This window comes from Lissotriton helveticus, chromosome 12 (genome assembly GCF_964261635.1).
Source record: "Lissotriton helveticus chromosome 12, aLisHel1.1, whole genome shotgun sequence".
Taxonomy (NCBI): Eukaryota; Metazoa; Chordata; class Amphibia; order Caudata; family Salamandridae; genus Lissotriton; species Lissotriton helveticus.
Window position 1 is genome coordinate 385,473,609 of NC_136073.1, and position 25,717 is coordinate 385,499,325.

Below are 25,717 nucleotides of genomic sequence, written 5' to 3' on the forward strand. Positions count from 1 at the left end.
CATCATGGGAACAGGGCAGACCAGACTACAAAAGCCAATTCTTACACTGGGAAGGAAACAAGCTTCCGGGGACCGGTTTCTGGCATTTCAGCCGTCTTCGGCCCGGCTTGCTTGAATCCTGATGGTGCAATGAGCAAGGGACTCACATCTGAGTATACCCTTCCACGCTTAGGGTGGACAAAAATATTTACAACAAGGGGTGGTGATGGACAGAGTCTCTGAATTAAGCAGAATACTCTCACCCAGTCAAGAGATCAGGGCTAGATCCAACACCGTTTTTTAGCTCATTGCACCATCCCAGTTTCAGAACCTGGCTGTATGCAAATTAGTCTGTCCCTGGCCCAGTGCATCATGGGAACAGGGCAGACCAGACTACAAAAGCCAATTCTTACACTGGGAAGGAAACAAGCTTCCGGGGACCGGTTTCTGGCATTTCAGCCGTCTTCGGCCCGGCTTGCTTGAATCCTGATGGTGCAATGAGCAAGGGACTCACATCTGAGTATACCCTTCCACGCTTAGGGTGGACAAAAATATTTACAACAAGGGGTGGTGATGGACAGAGTCTCTGAATTAAGCAGAATACTCTCACCCAGTCAAGAGATCAGGGCTAGATCCAACACCGTTTTTTAGCTCATTGCACCATCCCAGTTTCAGAACCTGGCTGTATGCAAATTAGTCTGTCCTTGGCCCAGTGCATCATGGGAACAGGGCAGACCAGACTACAAAAGCCAATTCTTACACTGGGAAGGAAACAAGCTTCCGGGGACCGGTTTCTGGCATTTCAGCCGTCTTCGGCCCGGCTTGCTTGAATCCTGATGGTGCAATGAGCAAGGGACTCACATCTGAGTATACCCTTCCACGCTTAGGGTGGACAAAAATATTTACAACAAGGGGTGGTGATGGACAGAGTCTCTGAATTAAGCAGAATACTCTCACCCAGTCAAGAGATCAGGGCTAGATCCAACACCGTTTTTTAGCTCATTGCACCATCCCAGTTTCAGAACCTGGCTGTATGCAAATTAGTCTGTCCCTGGCCCAGTGCATCATGGGAACAGGGCAGACCAGACTACAAAAGCCAATTCTTACACTGGGAAGGAAACAAGCTTCCGGGGACCGGTTTCTGGCATTTCAGCCGTCTTCGGCCCGGCTTGCTTGAATCCTGATGGTGCAATGAGCAAGGGACTCACATCTGAGTATACCCTTCCACGCTTAGGGTGGACAAAAATATTTACAACAAGGGGTGGTGATGGACAGAGTCTCTGAATTAAGCAGAATACTCTCACCCAGTCAAGAGATCAGGGCTAGATCCAACACCGTTTTTTAGCTCATTGCACCATCCCAGTTTCAGAACCTGGCTGTATGCAAATTAGTCTGTCCCTGGCCCAGTGCATCATGGGAACATGGCAGACCAGACTACAAAAGCCAATTCTTACACTGGGAAGGAAACAAGCTTCCGGGGACCGGTTTCTGGCATTTCAGCCGTCTTCGGCCCGGCTTGCTTGAATCCTGATGGTGCAATGAGCAAGGGACTCACATCTGAGTATACCCTTCCACGCTTAGGGTGGACAAAAATATTTACAACAAGGGGTGGTGATGGACAGAGTCTCTGAATTAAGCAGAATACTCTCACCCAGTCAAGAGATCAGGGCTAGATCCAACACCGTTTTTTAGCTCATTGCACCATCCCAGTTTCAGAACCTGGCTGTATGCAAATTAGTCTGTCCCTGGCCCAGTGCATCATGGGAACAGGGCAGACCAGACTACAAAAGCCAATTCTTACACTGGGAAGGAAACAAGCTTCCGGGGACCGGTTTCTGGCATTTCAGCCGTCTTCGGCCCGGCTTGCTTGAATCCTGATGGTGCAATGAGCAAGGGACTCACATCTGAGTATACCCTTCCACGCTTAGGGTGGACAAAAATATTTACAACAAGGGGTGGTGATGGACAGAGTCTCTGAATTAAGCAGAATACTCTCACCCAGTCAAGAGATCAGGGCTAGATCCAACACCGTTTTTTAGCTCATTGCACCATCCCAGTTTCAGAACCTGGCTGTATGCAAATTAGTCTGTCCCTGGCCCAGTGCATCATGGGAACAGGGCAGACCAGACTACAAAAGCCGATTCTTACACTGGGAAGGAAACAAGCTTCCGGGGACCAGTTTCTGGCATTTCAGCCGTCTTCGGCCCGGCTTGCTTGAATCCTGATGGTGCAATGAGCAAGGGACTCACATCTGAGTATACCCTTCCACGCTTAGGGTGGACAAAAATATTTACAACAAGGGGTGGTGATGGACAGAGTCTCTGAATTAAGCAGAATACTCTCACCCAGTCAAGAGATCAGGGCTAGATCCAACACCGTTTTTTAGCTCATTGCACCATCCCAGTTTCAGAACCTGGCTGTATGCAAATTAGTCTGTCCCTGGCCCAGTGCATCATGGGAACAGGGCAGACCAGACTACAAAAGCCAATTCTTACACTGGGAAGGAAACAAGCTTCCGGGGACCGGTTTCTGGCATTTCAGCCGTCTTCGGCCCGGCTTGCTTGAATCCTGATGGTGCAATGAGCAAGGGACTCACATCTGAGTATACCCTTCCACGCTTAGGGTGGACAAAAATATTTACAACAAGGGGTGGTGATGGACAGAGTCTCTGAATTAAGCAGAATACTCTCACCCAGTCAAGAGATCAGGGCTAGATCCAACACCGTTTTTTAGCTCATTGCACCATCCCAGTTTCAGAACCTGGCTGTATGCAAATTAGTCTGTCCCTGGCCCAGTGCATCATGGGAACAGGGCAGACCAGACTACAAAAGCCAATTCTTACACTGGGAAGGAAACAAGCTTCCGGGGACCGGTTTCTGGCATTTCAGCCGTCTTCGGCCCGGCTTGCTTGAATCCTGATGGTGCAATGAGCAAGGGACTCACATCTGAGTATACCCTTCCACGCTTAGGGTGGACAAAAATATTTACAACAAGGGGTGGTGATGGACAGAGTCTCTGAATTAAGCAGAATACTCTCACCCAGTCAAGAGATCAGGGCTAGATCCAACACCGTTTTTTAGCTCATTGCACCATCCCAGTTTCAGAACCTGGCTGTATGCAAATTAGTCTGTCCCTGGCCCAGTGCATCATGGGAACAGGGCAGACCAGACTACAAAAGCCAATTCTTACACTGGGAAGGAAACAAGCTTCCGGGGACCGGTTTCTGGCATTTCAGCCGTCTTCGGCCCGGCTTGCTTGAATCCTGATGGTGCAATGAGCAAGGGACTCACATCTGAGTATACCCTTCCACGCTTAGGGTGGACAAAAATATTTACAACAAGGGGTGGTGATGGACAGAGTCTCTGAATTAAGCAGAATACTCTCACCCAGTCAAGAGATCAGGGCTAGATCCAACACCGTTTTTTAGCTCATTGCACCATCCCAGTTTCAGAACCTGGCTGTATGCAAATTAGTCTGTCCCTGGCCCAGTGCATCATGGGAACAGGGCAGACCAGACTACAAAAGCCAATTCTTACACTGGGAAGGAAACAAGCTTCCGGGGACCGGTTTCTGGCATTTCAGCCGTCTTCGGCCCGGCTTGCTTGAATCCTGATGGTGCAATGAGCAAGGGACTCACATCTGAGTATACCCTTCCACGCTTAGGGTGGACAAAAATATTTACAACAAGGGGTGGTGATGGACAGAGTCTCTGAATTAAGCAGAATACTCTCACCCAGTCAAGAGATCAGGGCTAGATCCAACACCGTTTTTTAGCTCATTGCACCATCCCAGTTTCAGAACCTGGCTGTATGCAAATTAGTCTGTCCCTGGCCCAGTGCATCATGGGAACAGGGCAGACCAGACTACAAAAGCCAATTCTTACACTGGGAAGGAAACAAGCTTCCGGGGACCGGTTTCTGGCATTTCAGCCGTCTTCGGCCCGGCTTGCTTGAATCCTGATGGTGCAATGAGCAAGGGACTCACATCTGAGTATACCCTTCCACGCTTAGGGTGGACAAAAATATTTACAACAAGGGGTGGTGATGGACAGAGTCTCTGAATTAAGCAGAATACTCTCACCCAGTCAAGAGATCAGGGCTAGATCCAACACCGTTTTTTAGCTCATTGCACCATCCCAGTTTCAGAACCTGGCTGTATGCAAATTAGTCTGTCCCTGGCCCAGTGCATCATGGGAACAGGGCAGACCAGACTACAAAAGCCAATTCTTACACTGGGAAGGAAACAAGCTTCCGGGGACCGGTTTCTGGCATTTCAGCCGTCTTCGGCCCGGCTTGCTTGAATCCTGATGGTGCAATGAGCAAGGGACTCACATCTGAGTATACCCTTCCACGCTTAGGGTGGACAAAAATATTTACAACAAGGGGTGGTGATGGACAGAGTCTCTGAATTAAGCAGAATACTCTCACCCAGTCAAGAGATCAGGGCTAGATCCAACACCGTTTTTTAGCTCATTGCACCATCCCAGTTTCAGAACCTGGCTGTATGCAAATTAGTCTGTCCCTGGCCCAGTGCATCATGGGAACAGGGCAGACCAGACTACAAAAGCCAATTCTTACACTGGGAAGGAAACAAGCTTCCGGGGACCGGTTTCTGGCATTTCAGCCGTCTTCGGCCCGGCTTGCTTGAATCCTGATGGTGCAATGAGCAAGGGACTCACATCTGAGTATACCCTTCCACGCTTAGGGTGGACAAAAATATTTACAACAAGGGGTGGTGATGGACAGAGTCTCTGAATTAAGCAGAATACTCTCACCCAGTCAAGAGATCAGGGCTAGATCCAACACCGTTTTTTAGCTCATTGCACCATCCCAGTTTCAGAACCTGGCTGTATGCAAATTAGTCTGTCCCTGGCATGAGTCCCTTGCTCACTGCTCCATCAGGATTCAAGCAAGCCGGGCCGACGACGCCTGAAATGGCAGAAACCGGTCCCCGGAAGCTTGTCTCCTTTCTGGTGAAGAATTGGCTTGGTAGTTTGGTCTGCCCTGTTCCCATGATGCACTGGGCCAGGGACAGACTAATTTGCATATAGCCAGGTTCTGAGCTGGGATGGGGCAGTGAGCTAAATAAAGGTGATGGATCAAGCCCTGATCTTTGGACTGGGTAAGAGTGGTCTGCTTAATTCAGACACTCTGTTCATCACCACCCCCTTTTCTGAATCAAGATTGTATAATCAGCACCCTTTTGCGCCATACCGATTTGTCTATCAGTAAGGTTAAAGATTTGGAATAGTGACGTTGTGTTGATTAAACGCCAAGGCACATAGCCTGAACGCAGATTTTGTAACGTCCAGCCAAGCTGTACAATAGAACGCAATTGTGACTGACCATGTTGTAATAACAGTAAGTCTTGCGATAATATATCGATTGCTGAAGACACAATGCTGTCCAATGAAAAAATTCTGGAGGACAGAGTCATTAACCCATTGTCCACTACAGAAAGTGATTTTTCCAAATTAATACGGTCAATTTCCCGTATTCTTTCTGCTGTTTCAATTTGAGTAACCTTCCAGGCCTCATTGTATGCTGCATATACAGAGGCTGCTATGAAACGCTTTTGACGCTGTTTGCGTGGTCCCAGAATGAAATCACGCAAGTCAGCACCATCAGTAAGTAAAGTTAGGTGTTGCTTAATTTCAGGCAGTGTGGAAGTTTGTAGCCACTGAAGGCATAATTTGCCCACACTGTAGGTTGTTATTATCCCTGGGTGATGTCTTTGAGGATATCTAGGGTCTGGCCTGGTCATTTTGAAACCTTGTGTTTTATTCAGGAATCTGTCTTGACAGTTATTTGTATCTGTGGGCCAGATCAACCATTGTTTCCAATCAGGATATGTTCTGTTTTGGTTTAATATCTGGTTTACGTCTATCTCTTCATCTGTATCAGAGCTATTGCTAAACATTGTTGGCTTTGGAATAGACGGTTTATTTAAATCTTTGATTTTGGCTAAGCCAAGACAGGTGGTTTGTTGAACAGTGTCATTTAAAAATATCATTTGTTCTGGGATCATGCAGGCTCTAAACAAAGCTTCTATACCCTGTACTTGCCATTCTTTTGTACCCCAAACACTTTTCAAATCAACATTTTTGTCCCAATAATCAAATCCAAAAGTATTCATTTGTTCAAAGAATGAGTCTGAATAAATCAATTTTGTGTTGGTTATCATGGTTTTCATCCCTGTCTTGTTTGACAATTTAAAATAAAATGTTTCAGCATTACTTGTGTTAAAACCTGAAAAATATGAATATTTGTCATACACGGTTCTAGAGCTCCCTTTTGGAGGTGTAGCACAATGTTCCCATTGATTATAATTTAAAACATTGCTAGGTTGTGCAGATTTATGTAAAAAATGGTTACCATAATGGTTATAGCAATACATACTATCATAATTTGTAGAACCTTGCAAATAATCATGTTTTGTAAATTTAGCAGACATTACTAAGTCAGACATCATGTTGTTAATGCTTTCGAAGTCCCAATCATCAGCAAATGAGTTTGGTTTTGCAAAATCACTCAAGGAGATCTTGATTTGGTGTGGATATTTCAGGATCTCGACCGGACCATAAATTTCATAGTCAGTGTTGTCCCAGGCTACCCCACCAGGTATCGGATTGGCTGTGAAGTTGGCTGAAGAAAGTTCTGAAGAAAGTTCTCTTTTCTCGACGTGTGAAGATGTGTGTGGTTTGAGGATCAAGTTGATGTTCTGACTTGCTGTGTCCATTTTAGCATATTTTCCCTCAATGAAGCGTCCCAAAGTAAATACCATGATGAGCCAAAGTATGAGGATAAATGCACCAAAACCCACCCAAAATTCAATCCATGGAGAAATCAGATATGTTTCTTTCAGTTGTTTCAAAAGTTCCTTCGCTTTGTCTTTAAAGGATTTTGATGATGGCTGTGTCTTTGATTCACTGAAGCCGTCAGAGGAATCATCGAAGTTGATGAAGTAACCGGATGCAGTTCTGTCAATTGTTCCAATTGGTTCAGGATTTTTGTTTTTTGCATTTTCACTTGGTACTTCAGTATAGATTGGTGTGTCTCTGCTAAATGTCTTTATTTGGGTTTTCAGAGGTCTGAGTTCTATTGCATTGTTGCATAGTCCTTCTTGTTCTTCTGCAGGCGTTTCGAATGTGATGAGCCTTTTTGATAGGACCTCTGTGCTGGTAGCAAACCTTGGTGTTCTGCTACTTATTGGGAGTCCACTTGGCCTACCGTTTGTTATCGGCCACATGTTGTGGTTTTACCAGGTCGATGGATACAACTCGGTTCTCCTTTTTTCCAGCAAGTGGCGGTAGTACAACTGATCTTGTCCCGTTGACAGACAAGACAGGAACTGCTTTTCTGTAGGAAGGCCCAAATTCCTTCTTTACCGCGATCTTCTCCCTGACTAGATCCCCGACTTTTGGAATCCAGACAGGTCTTGCTGGGACAGGTGGTGATTCTTCAGTGGTTGTTGGCTGTTGTTTCAACTGTATGTTGCTCAGGTCTTTTCTTGTTTTGTTTAAGTCCTGCAAAATAGCCAAACGGTCTTTGACATCAAAGGTTTTTTCTTTCACCACTGAAGTCTGACTATCAAGGTCAGAGATCATCATCCTAGTTCCAAATAATAATTCGTACGGACTGAATCCCTTCAGAGAATTTCTTGGCAAGTTATTTAGACTACGTTGGACACTTATTAGATGTTTGACCCACCCAGCTCCCGAACCTAATATCCTTTCCATTATAGATTGCTTTCTGCCTTGGTTTTTTCTTTACACCATCCCGTACCCTCAGGAAGGAAGTGAGAAGATTCCCGCTGGACTGTGCTCATTTGGCCATGTTTCCCCCCAGGTTGGTATGCCTGAGTGAAAACAATGGTCAAACGTAACATGCTCTTAGCGTATATGCCATTTAGACTCGCAAATCTTGTATAATAGTCCGGACGTCAGCCGAGTGCTGGTGATCTACATTATAAGTGGAAACTAGCCTGTATATGTTAATCGCAAGCCATTCTTTTTGCTGGTAATATTATCTGCCTTGATACGACGAGGTATTAAACTGCTTCTCTCCCCACTGCGATCTCTGTTGCAGTTTGGGCAGTTTTTTACAAACATGGTGTAGTGCAGGCTCATGCCTGGCCACCAGTACCGTGATTGTAATTCTTCCAGAGAATCTTTTAATTTAAGGTGTCTGAGACCCTCGCCCATGTGTGCGTCTGCGATTAACAAGTTTCTCCTGTCCATGTTTGGAATCACTCTATCCCCCACTCCAGGGATTCGAGCAAAAGGGACGGAGTTTGCATCGATTATGTATGTATAATTGAGTGGATAGTTGATCGGTAGTGCTGAGCAGTCGCCGTTTGATGACGTTTTCACCGCCAGCAATGTTTCACCGTCAATGTATTTTAATGTACGCTTTTTCCGAACTACGGGAGCCGATTTAGTGGCTGCCGCTGCGGCTGTTTCAGCCAATGAATTCCCTACAACGTGAACGCCATCACGCTGGTGACTCAGTGAGTGTGTCACGTGAGTCTTTGGTAGTTCTTTTTGTAAAAGAGCTATTTGTTCCCAGAGCAGTTTCTGCTTTATTGGTGCATCTGTGTCATCTTTGTAACCGTTTTGAATCCATGTCTGCAAATCCTTGTTGTATGATTTGACGCAGTAATATGAATCTGACACTATAAGTGTCGGGAATTCGCGATCCGCATTATCTAGCGCCATTTTCAAAGCTATTATTTCAGTTTGTTGTTCTGAATTAGTTTCTACTGAGTGTGATTTTGTTAATAGAGGTCTTAGTTTACCTCCGCGCCACAATTCTTTTGTAATCTCACATGTGGGGTTGTATGCATGCTCTCCCCAAACGGAGGGTTGAGCATGTCCGTCTGTATAAATTACACAGGCGTAATGTCGTAGAGGCAGAATGTCGATTGGCAGAGGATACGTCTTTTCATATTTTAGATTTCTTTTTTTTTTTTTTTTTTAAAGTTGTCAACCATGCTATGCTTGATAATTCATATCCTACATACAAGACTGTCAGATGGGCAATTCTGGATTTTTTGAAGTTGAATTTGTAACCCTCTGCAGCGAACCCAAGTATTATGGTGTTCACCCTTTTCAAGTGAGTCTCCAAGTCATCATCTGTTAAGTAAATGTCATCGACATAGGATAATGCTTCATCATCATATAGTTGTAGTAATTCTGTTACTCTCGCTGAGAATACCCCCGGGCTGTTCTTGTACCCCTGGGCTAACCGACAGAATTCTTTTTGAGTGCCATTTACTGAGAATGCAGTTAAATATCTGCTCTCTGGTGCTATGTTTTGACAAAAGAATCCATTGGAGATGTCCAAGGTTGTTTTGTATTTTTTGCGCACTATGTTATTCATTAGTGCAGCACTGTGTGAGTTTTGCACTGCAAAGGTTTTGCAACATGTGTTAAGGTGTCGGTAATCCAAAACTAGACAATATGAATTGTCTGGTTTGGAGACCGGAAACAAAGGATTGTTCATTTGTGAGGTGCAAGTTTCAATCACCCCCTGGTATTCTAGCTGATCTAGTATTTCATTTACCTGTTTTTTAGCTTCTTGCTTAATTGGGTACTGCCTTTGTGCAGTAGGTTGTGATTTTAACTGGATTTTGTGAGGAGGAGAATCCTCATCCCATCCTACATGATTTTTATATAAAGCAGGTGCTAAGGCCACTGCCCACTTTCTAGCAAGTGTGTATTTTTTATGAATCGGGATTTGATTCGAGAAGGCAGGCATAATTACTTCTTCGCCATGAGGGCACTCCCTGACAAATTCTGGTGGCCAGTCTTTTTCAGCTAGAAGGATATCATAGCCCTTGGAGAGATTATCCCAAAATAGTCCCCTTATTTTCCTAGTCTTATCTCCCTCTATACGTAATGTTATCTCGTATATCTTGTGGGGTTTGCTAACTCTGGTGTCTGCAGTTTCCACTTGAAGATATTCATTCGTGTCCACTGTCTCCTGATGATTCATAAGGACTTTGTGAGCTATGCTCACCTCTGCTGCGCTGTCTAGCATTGTCTGAGCCCACTCTCCGTTTTTCAGTTGTGTCCTCAGTATTCTCGGCATTGTTAACTACCTTGATACTGGCTACCTTCTTTTTTGGAAATTGTAATTTCTTTTTTAGCTGAGCAGGTTCCTTGTCTTTGGACTTGGCGTGCTCTTCTGATCGTCCTCTTCTTTCCGATTTCTGCGAGGAAGTCTGAAAAGATTGAGAGGGACGTGTATCAATGTCTTGATATCTATCAGGTTTTTTAATATTATCCCTATTTCTAAGGTTATATCTATTCCCAGAGGGGTCCCTCTGCGGTGACCTCTGTCTTTGGTTTGGAGATTTCTCTCTTCGCCTGGGAGACCTCCCTCGGGACTGGAATTTCTTTTCTTTAGGATTGGATTGTTTGTTTCCATCCCAGTTCTTTTTTGGTGAATTATTATTAAAAAATATTTTTTCTGGACTTGTAGTCAGTTGCGGTTTTACTGGTATTCCACCTAGACTATCTCTGCCTAGTTCTTCATAGGATTTTTCTATGATTCTGGCAATTTCAGCTGGTTGGTCTGCTATATCTGTCTCTTTTAACCTCTGGCGGATCGCCACGTTTGCTGCTTCACCTTTTATGTTGGCTAATAATATAGCCGAGACCTGCTTGAAGTCTTTTAGTAATTTCATTCCAAGAGTTAAAGCAGGTTCTGGACCGTATTCATCTTGAATTTGTTTTAGCACATCTGGTATTACCGAAATGGATGGAACACCGTGCGTTTTTGTGTAGATGGAAGCAAAGACTGTACCCCAAGTGTCACAGTCCTCAATGTGTGGTGCGATTCCCATTGGGAGACATATAGTCAGAATCCTGTGTTTTTCTAATGGGGTGGTGTCAGGAAACACCGCCTCTATTTGGGTAATTTTCTGTGCCAACCAGAATGGTATTTGTTCCCGTTTAGCTGGAACTTTACCTAGGCAGGATTGGATGTTCTGTGGTGTAATTTTATTTGTGTTCCCCTGGTGAGGGGTCAGCTGTGGAAGTTTAATCGCTGGCTGAATTGTTGAAGTCCGCATTACATACTGAACTAATTGTCTATGAATTTTTAGTAGTTGTTTTAGCTGTATTAACAGCTCTGCTGCAGGCATTCTTTCGATGTCTGGATGTGGTGTGTATCCGGCTAAGACCGGCCACGTTGCTCCTGGTCTTCCTAAAGGACCGAGTCTTGTAATGTGATTGTTATGTATTAGGGCGCCATCAAATAAGAGCAAATGCTCTTGGAATTTGAGTGGTACTTCCACCTCCTCGAAAGGAGTGTACTCATTAGGAGGTTCCACTACTTTGTAATAGTGGAAGTACTTTGTTACAGCATTAGCTGCTGGAAAATGTATCTATGAATAATATACCTCTGTCTGCCGATATTCGTGTGCCTCGATTACGAATATGACTGTGCCACCTCTAGGTGTCAGTCCATTTTCTATAAGTTTTAAGGTTATAGATCTCCTTTTAATGACCGGAATGAGTGTTATATTCGGGTCTGCTGCTTGCATGGTAGCATCAGCATCTGCGAGTTCAGTTGCTAATCTAACTGTTTCTCTTTCATCATCACTTTCAGTCATTTTACTGACCGGATGGTATTATAGTTGTTTGCAGATCAGGTTTCTTTATGGAAACAGAGATTAGATGCACAATATTTTGGAACAGTGTATCCTTCAACGTTGACTATACCAAGAACCATACATAGGAGTTCCCTCCTGCGAGGTTTTGGAGGATATAACCTTTCACCCACTCCAGACGTCTTTGGAGTACAATGGGAAAAGGGGTCTGAGTGAGAAAGCACGACTGAGTTACTCTAAATGTCTTACGTTAGTTTTATCGCCCTTTCCAAACGCGTTGGGCGCCATGTAGTGTAGTTCCTATCTTCCCAATAGGCTCTGCGCATTGGAATAATACCTACAGCAGTAAAGGCCTAGACCAGACGTTAACTAGGTCTACTACTGTCGATACTAGACTTAATTTTTGGGTTTGCCAGCGTAGCTCAGAGTTCGCTAGAAACTTTCTCGAATGTTCAGGAAAGAATTAACTCCCCTGATTAGACAAGAAGGGATTTAGTTTCTGACAACCATAGAACATGACAACTTTGCTCTCCCCTAATCAAGAGTCAATCTCGAGAGTCGTGTGAGCACAAGGCAATTATTTTACTCAGTCAGTACGTGCATTCTTAGTCTCATCAGAATGTAGAGAAAAGGAAGAGACGGGCGTGTTCAATAAAAAGGTGTTATTTATTGATCAGTCTCTTTTCTCATACATGAGAAATGGATCGATATTATTGCAATACTTATAGTTAAGTAAAGTGCATACATTAAAAACAATAGTATAAAATAATACTGTAAAAACATTGATATGGTTTCTGAGCCATATGATGTTTGAAATGATTAAAATATATTTACATACACATATACATTTGACTAAACGTACTCAACTGGTGTTTCTAAATACGCCTACCCCGTGTACCTGACCTAAGTCTAATGCGTGGGCGGGAATAGAAAGTTACAGTTTAAGTTAAGTTTGTTTTTGCCAAGTGAATAACTAAAGAATTCTCTGTGAGGGGTTATTCAGTTCTGTACCTGGGATTTAGGATGAATGAGGAATGGTATCTCGTTCTCTGGTCTCGATATTCCAGGCTGCCTGCGAGGGCTACCCGGAAGCGCCGGTGCTGGGTCTCTCGGCTTGAGATAGCAGCGCGTCTCTCAGCGCGTCAGGAAGGCGGGGCTGCGCCAGCGGGGTCTGCTTCTGCTCTCGGCTTCGGCAAGTGTGGCTGCTCCGTCTTGTCACCACGCGTGTGTTTGCATAGGGCAAGATCGGCAATATTTATACCTTAAAGGTGCCGAGATTGACGTAAGGATGGACATAGATACGTCAATAAAGATGTCATACGACTTGCTCGTTAGCACATTCTTTACTAAAGTTCTCTGTGAAATCAAAACAATGGCCGCACGGATTTTCCAGGTTGTCATAGGTTTGATTTGTTATGAGAACGTCGTATGCCTTATCAGGGGCTGGAGGAATGTCGCTTGTCTAATTAGATCTCAAGCGTTATGACCTAATCAGATAACACGTTCCTGTGCTGTAGTGTGACTGCGTCAGATAACGGTATCTGCATCATGGGGGCTTGTCTTGCCTCATGGGCTGACTGTTAGTTAACTTGATAGTTAGTTTAACCAGAATAGGGTCAGGAATAGGGGGATCGATTCAGAACCTATAGGAATACACGACAATATATAGTTAGAAATTAGCATTTACAAAACCTTGAAAATTCACTGAAAAAACCATAGGTTATAGACCATATATAGTTAGGAATTAGCCTTTAAAAAACCTTATTTTACTCACACAAAACCATTGAAATTCCATATATAGTTAGTTGCACTAACTATATATCGCGCACCCGCAATCCACTGCTGATGATGTCACATATTACATCATTCATGACATGGTCAGTGACATCACTGATGACATCACTGATGACATCTCAAATGACATCACGGATGACATCACTGATGACATCTCATTTGACATCAATGACCACATCACTGATGATATCATTCATGTGACAATACAATGCATCTCCTCACATTTTAATATAACCTCTGTTACACTCAGTGTTAAATACAGAGTATAATTTTTGAAACCATTGACACACCAATACTAGTTACTACATACGCACTCACTGATTCCTACGTCTACACACACATTCACTCATTCACCCATACAATCATTCATACATACAATCAATCATCTTTACAACACTATCATATGCACTCATACACCTATACAGACACTCACACTCTGCCACTCATCCATGGAGTTACTCACACACCTAGTCAGTCCTGTAAAGAATCAATCACACTTCCATTTTCTAATCTATACAGTTAAACATAGAGCACCTTACGTTTTCAACCATATACTAACACATACTTACTCTCTTATACAATCATTGATACAAGTACACATTGATCTGCACAGAGTCACACACCTCCCAGCCAGCCACACACACACTCAGTCTCCCATGCAAATACTTGGGCAATCAATCAATAACCCATATAGTTACTCATATAGCTACTGATCAACACATGCTGCAGTTTACAGAACAACAGACATAATGATGCACAAATTAAGACAGTTTAGTCACTAACCCATGCACTCAGTGAGACACATTTAATCACTCACTCATACATTCAGTCATGCACCTACTAAATCCTTCGTCCAGACACTTATACTTCCACTCATTCTTCAATATGTAAGACATATTTTAACTTTACAGAAACACACAGTCACTGGATGTTGTCATCAGTGATGTCATCCGTGATGTCATTTGAGATGTCATCAGTGATGTCATCAGTGATGTCACTGACCATGTCATGAATGATGTAATATGTGACATCATCAGCAGTGGATTGCGGGTGCGCGATATATAGTTAGTGCAACTAACTATATATGGAATTTCAATGGTTTTGTGTGAGTAAAATAAGGTTTTTTAAATGCTAATTCCTAACTATATATGGTCTATAACCTATGGTTTTTTCAGTGAATTTTCAAGGTTTTGTAAATGCTAATTCCTAACTATATATGGTCTATAACCTATGGTTTTTTCAGTGAATATATATATATATAGGCAAAGGCAACACGAACCAATGGGGCAAAAGCTGGAATATCAGGAACCAAGCAAGCTTCAGAGTCATCATGCTCAAGCCTCAGTTCCGCCATTGAAGGTGATATGGACGGTGAGAACAACACAGCATCTTCAGTAATAACCAATGCGACTCCTTCTCCTGGCGAAGAAATTAATTTTTAGTAGAGGAACGCTTGGCAACACTAAGGCCGAGGAATCAGCGAAATCAAGTCGACAAAAACAGAACTACAAGCGGGGCCAGCGCGCAAAGCCCACAAATGCAGGGACTCCCAGAGGCAACAGCAACAAATGCGGAAAGGGGTGGTGGAATCGTCGATAAACCACAAAAGCCCTGAGAGCAATAAAAATGAAGAAAAAAATGTCAACAACCTAATGGAAGCAGTATTAAGCAAAGCAGAAACTCAAATTCTGTCGTTAGGATTGTCTTACTGCAATGAATCGAACTTCGACTATGCAAACACAAGAATGGACATATACCAGTTCATTAGAAAGTTGCAGTTGCGTAAATTCCACTCAATGAACAAATCTAAGAATGCCCCAGAGGCAGCTATTTCACAAGATTTAAATCCAATAGCAATTGAGAACACTCCCTCACAAAACTTGGAAGCAACCCTATGCACTGTACTCAATGTTTTACGTAATGAAAACTATTGTGATGACATGGGAAGCCCAACCATCACAGATCTCAGTCAATCAGCTAGTACCATCACTGTAGCTAAACGGACTACACCCTTTAAAGTCAAATTCAAATTTAACCCTATACTTTTGAGAGATGGCATTGACATTTTTAATGAACAAGTTACTGAAGAAATTAAAAAACTAAATTACAGGACTTGCGCTATAAGGAAAAAAATGTCATACAGAAACAGACAATATCGTAATCTGATTGCCAAGCTCAAAAAGAATAATGATGTAATCGTGAGGAATTCGGACAAAGGGGGCAACGTGGTGCTATGGTCAAGGAAAGAATATATCAATGAATCTCAATCACAGTTAAATGATCGAATGTGCTACAGGCTAAGCAGTGCTTCAGCTATAGACAGCAAATTATTTTTATATGAAATTAGTAGCTTGGAAAAGCACCGAGCTTATTTCCTGGACGAATATAAATTTATGAGAAATGACCATCCGATCATCCCAAACATCTATTTTATACCGAAAATCCATAAAGATGCATCAAAACCACCAGGGCGACCGATAATATCGGCAAGAAAGAGCCTGTTAGAAAATACTTCACGATATATAGACTTTTTTTTGCAAGAAAGTGTGATGGGACTTGCCTCATATCTAAGAGACACGAGTAATTTTTTAAATAAAATCAAAAACTGTGAATAGGGACCTAATTATCATCTTTTAACATTGGATGTATCTTCTTTATACACCTGTATAGACCATAAAGATGGTCTTCGTGCCCTAGAATTCTTTTTGAACAAAAGAAATGCCACTTGCCCTCAACATGATACTATGCTTTTAGATATGGTTACATTCTGTCTAAACAATAATATTTTCATGTTTAACCAAATGTACTATCAACAAATGCGGGGGTGGCAATGGGGGCCAGCTTCTCCCCTAGCTACGCCTGCATCTTTATGGGCTGGTGGGAGGAGCTGGTCCTCAAAGGCACACATGCTAAACAATATGATGATCATGTCAAGATGTATTATAGATACAGTGATGATTTATTTTTTGTATTGAGAGGGAACTGAAGAAGAAGCCAAAAAATGGGTAGATGGTTTGAATAAAATTGTATCAATCTACATTTTACATCTACTGTTAGCCCATCTCAGATTAATTTTTTGGACGTTCAGGTACAGGTGGTAAACAACAGGCTAGAGACCAAGCTGTTCAGAAAGGAAACAGCGGGGAATTCTATTCTGCATTTTACGAGTTTCCATCCTCGGCATTTGATAAGCAGCCTCCCCTATGGGGAGATGCTGCACATCAAACGAATCTGCAGTAACCCGGCGGATCTAGTTGAGGCTCAATTAGGCTGCAAACAGAGATTTTTAGCTAGAGTCTACCCTCTCAAAATCGTACAAGCAGCCATTTATAAAACCCAGAAACTAGATAGAAACACTCTGTTGGTCCCAATAAAGGCCAGAGAACCTGTTGACATGATTGTTGGCAACCCTGACACTGTGAGGCTAATAATACCGTTTAGCTCACAGGAAAAAGAGATATCTAAAATCATAAACAAGAATTGGGCGCTAGTAAGAAGGGACCCAATAATAGGAGCTGAGATGCCAGCTAGACCAAGCATACCTTTTAGGAGGGCACCATCACTGTATGGGGACTTGGTCTCTAGTAATCCTGAAGTATTACCATCAAGCGATTGGCCTATAAAAACTAATGGCTTTACCAAATGCAGGTCCTGCAAGGCGTGCCAATATGGAATCAATAAAACAAAGTTATTGTACCGCTTTCAGCAATAAAGAGATTAAAATCTCTAAACCCCTACATTGCAAGACGGAATATGCCATTTACGTCTTGGAATGTAGCTGTCTTCTAAGATATGTGGGCAGCACTAAATTGCCTGCGAGCAAAAGAGTGTTGCAACACATACGGGCCATCAAACACTGTAACCCAACATATCCTGTCACGCGAAATTTTCGTGAGGTCCATGAAAATAATTTAAATAACCTCTCGTATTATGTCATTTACACTATCCCCAAAACCAAAAAGGGTGGCGACAGGGAGCAGGCAATGAGGAAATTGGAGACACGGTACATACTTAATTTTAATAGTGCATATACATGCTACATATACATATCTAGGCTAGGTACATTTATGCAGATTACTTAGGGTGTGCACTTTAGGAATATGCAAGTGCTACTGTTTTGATCTGAACTGCTTATGTTCATCTTATTAGCACTATGGTAGCAATGCATCTACTATTCACTATATTGGTACTAGCAATCTCTTTCGTATGCTTCTGTCTCCTGATTGTTTCAGCACATATGTTTTACACAAGGCTGTCGCTGGATCAATAAATACTTATTGAAATGTCCTAATCGCCATCCTGTGTATTTTCTGAGAGAAAGCAAGCACGAGTGCCTGTGCGAAATGTATTGTGTTGTTTTCCTTGATTCCTGAGGAATTTGGGTTGTCATGTTCAGTGGTTGCCAGAAACTACCTACACCACTGTAGAATACAGGGGGTTGGTTGTGGCACTGTAGAGCTAGCTAGTCTAACAGCTGACATATCCTGTGGGGGTGTCCGGAAGCGATTGGGACACCAAACCCTCTGTTTAGGTAATCCAAAAGGTGCAGGTCCTGGGGATTCCAAGGAACTGCACAACATGGCGTGACCAATGTTGGTTTGGTTCATAACAGTGAAAATCTGAGTAGTTCAGTCGTACTTTCTCAGAAAACCCTACTCACACCTGTCAGAGACGTCTGCAGTTGGAAGGGAAATCCACCTCAGCTGAGCAGATATACTCTATATATTGGCTGAAGGTTTAGCAAGCTTGTAAGGATAAAAAGTTCTCCACATTGTGCTGAACCCTATCTCTTAATTTTTTCTCTTTTCTTTTAAAAATGACTGACCCCGCGGGTAGCTCGTGAAGATGAATTTGCAAATGCTCTTAACATCACAGAGAATTGCAGATATGCAGCAACTGTAAAGCTGTTGGAACACGGTGTACACTTAACAGGTGGTGTGTTACCTTCATGATTGAGGCACACAAGGTCTTTGGATCAGAGGTATTCTATTCTTGGGTTCAGTTCCCACCTAAAGATCTGGTGACTAAATTGTTCCACACACATGTTGTAGCTGAACCAACGGATGAATACGCTCCATACGAAGACATTCAAGTCCTGTTAACTTACCAGCAACACAAAAACTGGTTTAAAGGCGCCCTCCCGCACACAACATCTGTTGTGAGACTCGATCCACTCAGCATAGAAGGAGAGACTTGGCCGGTCTTAGCGATATACACTCCACATCCAGAGATAGATACACTACCAGTGGATGAAGTACGTACAATATGTAAAGCCATAGTCAGGCTATACAGTTAGATTGTCCAGTTTGTCATATGAACATTAACAGTCCAACCTGCGAGAAATGCTCCAGTCGGTCCACATCAGACCAAACCTACCATTAACCCACAGACACTGAAATAGCTAATAGGGTCAATTCCATTCAAACAATCAATTGAACTATTATTTATTCACACCCCTGTATAGGAGAAATGAGTGTAGCCGCAAGTAGGGGACTCTGTGGTACCTGTACTTCTTTACGCGGACGACACAGTGTTACTGGCCCGCACAGGGCTAGGGCTGCAGAGACACCTGGACGCTTTTGGGGAATTTATGTAATCGCTAGACCTCCAGGTAAACAATAAGAAATCTCATGTCATGGTCACAGGTAAGCGACCAATGGCCCTTAAAATAAAACGCTTTGCCTGCAACGGGGAGGAGGTATCCATGGTTCTGGTATTTACATACCTGGGTGTCATATTTGACGAAAGGGGCACTTGGGGGCCCCAACTTAAAGCTAAAGGCACAGCTGTTACCAGATCAACCTCAGCCCTACTGGGCTTTGCAAAACGTTTGGGGTCACGTCCCACTGAGGCTCTGCTAACAGTGTACAAGTCTAAATGCCTAGCAATAGCTATGTACGGCGCATCATTATGAAGCTTTTTACCTCAAGGTAAACTAAAGATCATAGAGAATAAATTCCTTAGATCCTTATTAGCGGTCCCCCAATCTACCCCAGTATTCTCGGTGCACTCCGAGCTAGGTCTAGGTTACATCACCGACCAGTTACACTTGGCTCCATTGATCTGCTGGGCCAAAACTTGGCTTAACAATGAAATCACACTGAACCATATCATTCTTAAAGACTGTATGGCACTAGAGAGAGCAAATAAAATCCCTTGGCTATCATATATTAAAGACACTCCGTGCAAACTGGGCCGGCCCGGACTTATATGCATCTCCAAATTTACTCAGAAGTCGGATGTAACCTGGATCAAGGACAGCTTTCTGGGAATAGCTATGCAAGAACGGGAGGCAGTAAAGATGTTAAAACCAGGCGTTAGAGCAAACTACATGCTCATGACCACTCCCCTAATCGAACCCTATTTAAGGATCGTTACTATCCCGTTCCATCGGCACCTCCTTGTCAGATTCAGATTCAATATTATCCAGTTTTCCCTGGGTGATTGCCCTGTTTGGGGAAAATCAGATCTATCCACTCCCTGCAGTTGCGATAATTTTTCTGACCAATCTTTAATGCACTTTATTATGTTTTGTGACCATTTTGCTTTCATTAGAAAACAGTTTTTGGTTTCATTGCTGAGAGAGGCGGGCTTTACACAAGTGCGGCCTGCTCTCATGTTTTTACAACTGTTGGGGAGCACCCGGGTAATCTTTGGGGTTGCAAGCTTTTTAGTCGCTGCTATGCGTATTAAGGCTAAAAGCCGGACGGCGAATGTCTCAGAGGGGTGATCTTATCTTAGTCCATTTTTTATCCTTTTGTATGTGGTGTTATTTTTATCCAATTTTTAATGTACACCCATGATGATGAGATGAATTGGTTTAATCTGTTTTTTTACTGGAATTGTTTTTAACATTTGAAAAATGTAATGTAATTGCTTTTATGATTTTAATTAATCGAATAAAGTATAATTTGACTTGACTTGACTTGAGTGTAGCTTCTTTTGGTACTTCTAGCTAATGGGCATTTGGAATCTCAATTGTATTTCCATTCATCATACTCTCACTCTGAGTTTCATTGTATGGTGGTGGACAATTCATTCACAAGCCATTTAAAAGGTCATCATCTACATCACTAGTTTCTCTTTCGATTTCATCATCACTCTTTTCTGTCTCAACATGTTTTCTTTTTTTCTCTTTCCCTTTTCCCTTAACTTCTTCTTCAGCAGGTATCAATGGGTACATTCTTGCTCCCTGATTAACATCTGCTCTCCAAACAAAGTTGTGTGCATCCCATCTAGCCTCTACATTCTGATATTCTTCTATATATTCCCTGATATTTTTCTTTCTCTTTCTGATGAGCTATGTGGTCCCAACTATTTAATGCTTCAAATGTAGCAAGTCTAGAAGGTGGACTCATTTCATATAATATCCTCCTCAAATTCTCAATGATTCTCAAATGAAATGTCCCATTTGGAGGAAACAATAGAACCTCGTCTTTCTCTGTAATTTTGTGCCATTGTTCAAGCTAAATACATGAATGCAATCCTTTATCCATCAATATAGTGTATTCTGGCGTACCCAAAGGCAGTACATCTTCTTCTGATCTGACAGGAATGGTCACATCTCCTTGTATTAATTTTTGGAAAGCTTTAAAAAACTTAATTTTATTCAATTTTGTATTTCACAAAAGTTTTTTGTATTTCAGGAAATGAAATTCGCCCACAATTCTAATAGTTTGGCTATCACAACCAATAACAGAGTGACTTTCTATGAAGTAGTCAATCATTTTCAGCGTGACTTTAAATCTACCTGACCAATCACAGTGCAACCCACAGTGGCATCAGTCACGGTCCTTGCAGCAGCTCACCTCCTTTACAATTTTCTTCACCGTGCTTTCTAAGCAAATGCACACGACAATGCAAGCGAATTCAACATCGAACTGTCTGCTTCACTAAAGGAAAAAGATGTCTCTCATTCAAAAGGTAATACAAAATAATATTATTTATATACCTATCTTTATAATTCACTTCAAGTGAAATCTCGACTAGCTGGATTTACTCTAACTGTTACAGTTATTCCCTGTGCGCCTGAGATCAACCATACCAACAACTTACCGCTAACACACAAATGAAAGTCCCTATCCATAAGATGTTGTCAAAAATGTCTCACAACAAATACCACAACACAGTAGGCAACTTACTTAGTGTCTTCTACACTAAGACCACCTCGTAGGTATATATCTTGAGAGCCTAGGTGACAAACTGACTCAATAACAACTTTAAATTAATTTCATTAAGCAATATAGCACACACAATTCTCTTTCAACTTCGCATAACATCACACAGCCAGTTTAAAAAACCACAATCTAAGCCAAAACAATCGCAACACGCATTCCTATTAAAAGTCACACTCCTATGCTGCTTCAAGTCATCTAAATCTGCCAGGACTCCATCTATCCTTCTGCCTTACCTACGGGTTTTGGGCTTTTTGACTAGACAAGAGAAGTCTATTTTGGGCACCGTAAATTCTTCACATCAACAGACAAAACCACATCTCTTCTACCATGTTTTGTAGCAGCAGATGCAATATACTGGTTTCCTTGCACTGGGCTCATACGATTACCTGTTTTACTCAGGTTCTAAACTTCACCCTCAGAGGCATTGGTCCTATGATGGACATTTCTTCATCGTAGTGAAGGGTGAGAAATCAGGGTGGCCCACTGTTGGTCACCTAATGAGGACCAATAATTGCAGCCAACTCACAAATTGGAGATCAGGTTCAAATATATTACTCTCAGAACCATGCTATACAAATAGAGAACTGCAACTTGACAAACTCCTAAAGAAGATCAGTCTGAGAAGAATAATACAAACCAATAGCTCTGCTGTTGCCACACAAAATAAGAGCAAAAGAACCTGATGTTCTGAAAATAATTCATGACTTTCTTTATCATGTATTTAGAAATCATACACTTAAAATCACAGTTTCTGTAGAAATAACATTAAGACACAATAAAAGACTCAGGCACATTTAGCTAATTTGGTTATTGTATTAGAGATCCAAAATCAATGCATATGAGTAACATTTTAGGAGCTCCGTCATAAAAACCTATAAAACCACACATTTAGTCAAAGTAAATTATTGCTAAATGGAAGAATCCATAACCGGATGGTTTACAGTAAGAGACTACTACCTCCTACAAAGGCAGGAGGATGGTTCACAAAAGCTCTCCTAGCATGGGCAAAAGGATCAAGTTAAAGTCCACTAAGCAAAAGTCCTAGGGCATGGGTAAGGGGAAAGGAGCAATAATCAGGAAAGTTCACTTCTGGTCTGGTCTCCACATCATCCAGCAGGCAAGTTAATTAGCAAGGGGAAAAGGCAAGGGGCATGTAAAGATAGTTCAGCAGGTAGGCTGGAGGCAAGGGAGTGAAGTGGGGCTGAATTTCCCTCCCCATAAGAAAGTAAATTGCTATACTCAAAATCGTTATTTTGTGATAATTGACACTCAAACAAACTTTCCCATAAAGCTCATGAGAAACAACTCCCCATTCAGCCCTCACAGGTAAGTTGACAAAGAACCTTTTTACTTTGTTGCTTTTTACCAATTTAGTCCAAAGGTTGAGTTCCCACCAATTCACACAAAGAAGTACTAAGAAAGGCTTGGGTTGAACAAAAAAGTTTGCATGAATGGAACAGATAAAGCAGTATTTGGGAACATTCAGCAAAAGTTGATTATACTAGGCTATGAAATATTGCAGCCTAAATGGGAGAAAGGCAATGCAATGTATTTCAAAGTTAGCATTTCTTACATAGTAAAATAAACTCCTGATTAAGTTCAAGTATAATGAATAAAGTCAAACATGTATATGAGAATACTTGTAAAGTTGTCAGTGATTGTTACATACAAATGTTCAGCTTCAATTACGGCCTACTACCACAATTTTAAAGAGTATCAACATGTAAATTATTTCAAAATATTATTAAAATAGTTTTAAGATCCTATTAATATTAAGAACTTGTATTGAAAATTTCAGCCATATAGCACACACATTTCATGACCCTTTTGCACCACTTTCGGTCTATTGCGCAATACAATAATATCGATACAAATGCTAAATTTCATCCTCAATTTTCATAACCATTTTTTTTTTTGTAAAATTGGTTTTATTGCATTTGAAAAAAAGGAACCACATGAAAGAAGACAGAAAGAAAAACAGACGGCAACAATGCAAAAGGTACACACATCAGCCCAGCAATGACGCCTGACGACCCCAGGAAGAGCTGCGGGTTACAGTTAATAAAACAAGGCGAAGTCCAGGGAGATGGAGATAGCAAAGGGTGTCAACCGCCAGATTACCCCCATTGTCTCTGCTAAGTCCTGCACGACAAGGGCCATCCCACCATGCTAAGTTCTCCGGAATGGTCCGGGTCAGGCCAGTGTCCCCCTTTAGTCAGTCAAGCCGCAGCAAACAAAACCCCCCCAACTGGTTTCCCCCCTTCCCCCCCAACGACCCTCCCCCCAGCCCCAGGTGGTGGCGCCCACTACCATTCACTCTCCGCCTCACTCATTCTCTACAGTCATGCAATTAGACCTGGAAAAGGTGAAGTGCTCGCAGGGCCGAAGGACACACAGCAGACGGTAAGCCACTCGATAAGAATCGAACTAACGGCCCCCATCGGAACATAAATTTCTTAAAGTTGCCCAGGAAGATGTCCGCCATTCTCTCCATGCTCATCAGTTTCCATAGTTTTGCGTGCCATAGTGACATTGCCGGGGCCGTCCGTCTCTTCCAGGCCGCAGCTAGCGTAAGCTTGGCCGCTCCCAGGCATAGCCACATAATCTGTTTGTCCGCTTTCGTCTGGTGTTCCAATAGCGGGTCCCGTAGACCCAGGATGACGAAAGACAGGGAGTCCGGGATCGGGTATCCCAACATATCTTTGATATGGGACAGGATTTCACTCCAGAAAGGTCGAATGAGTGGCAATCCCACCAAATGTGGCGGAAATCGCCCAGTAAGCCACAGCCCCTCCAGCAGCGATCTGAGGTTGCCGGGAATATGCGATGAGGTTTCGAGGGGTAAAGGTATCAATCAAACATAGTTTTATAGTGGGCATCGCGGAGATCTGCTGAGTGATTGTGAGCTCTAATGTCCCGCCAGAGGCCCTTCCATTCATTTTCCGCAATGTTCCTGCCCAGTTGTCCTTCCCAATGATCCATATAGCGGGGACGAGGGGAGACCACTGTGCTAATAAGGAGCTTGTATAAAAAGGAAATTGTTCCCTTCATTGTAGCAGTTCGTAAGAGAAAGGCCTCAAATAGCGAGGGCGGTCTCGTGGCTGCCTCTCTCACTCCAGGTGAAGTCGCCCAATGAATTAGCTGGGCATAATGGGATTGTTCCGTAGGCATCAGGTCATAGTCCCTCATGCAATTGGAGAATGTGAGGGGTTCCGTGCCATGGAAGAGGTGTGTAAGGGCCCTACAACCACCCTCCCTCCAAGGCCGAAATGGCCCCTCCTGCAGTGCCGGGGGGAATGCAGGGTTAAAGTGCAAAGGAGTGAAGGGGGAGGGGAACGACATCCAGCGCTCGTCTCCCGAGACCGTATCCCATACCTTCAGAACAGTGCCTGTGGGGGTGCTGATGTAGGCATTCCGAGGCCTATCTGGCTTGGGTTTCCAAGCCAGGTCCCAAATCGATCTCCCAGCCGCACTCCTGTCCATGTGTAGCCAGTGTTTTTCAGATTCCTGTTGCGACCACTCCACCATGACTCGCAACTGCGCGGCCTTATAATATAGATGCATATCCGGGAGGCCCACTCCACCCTCCTCCCTCGGGCGCCGCAAAAGTGCGAAGGCAAGGCGAGCCCGGCCTTCCTGCCAGATGAATTTCAGCAAGAGAGTCTTCAACCGTCGAAAGAAATCTAACTCCATAGGAATGGGAAGGGCCTGAAAAAGGTATAGAAATTTAGGAAGGAGGACCATCTTGATCGCATGGATCCTGCCCAGCCTAGTAATGTATTTCGGTTTCCACCGATCCAGTTCCCCCCTAACTGCCGATAACATGGGTGGAAAGTTCGCCGCGTACAGGGAGCCAATAGAAGGTGTCAACCGGACTCCCAAATAAAGGAGGGAGGACGGCGCCCATGCTAACGGCGTAAGCGGTCGTATGCGGTCCAGCTCGGCCGGCGGGAGTGTAAGGTTCAGAATATAAGACTTGTCAAAATTCACTTTAAACCCGGCTACTTCTTCATAAGTGCCTAGCAGAGTGTGGATGTGTGGCAAAGACTGCGCCGGGTACCCCACAGAGAGCAGGACATCGTCGGCAAAAAGGGAGATTTTATGTTGCTCACCCGAAAAGGGGAGCCCCTTTATCTGCTCCTGCTCACGCA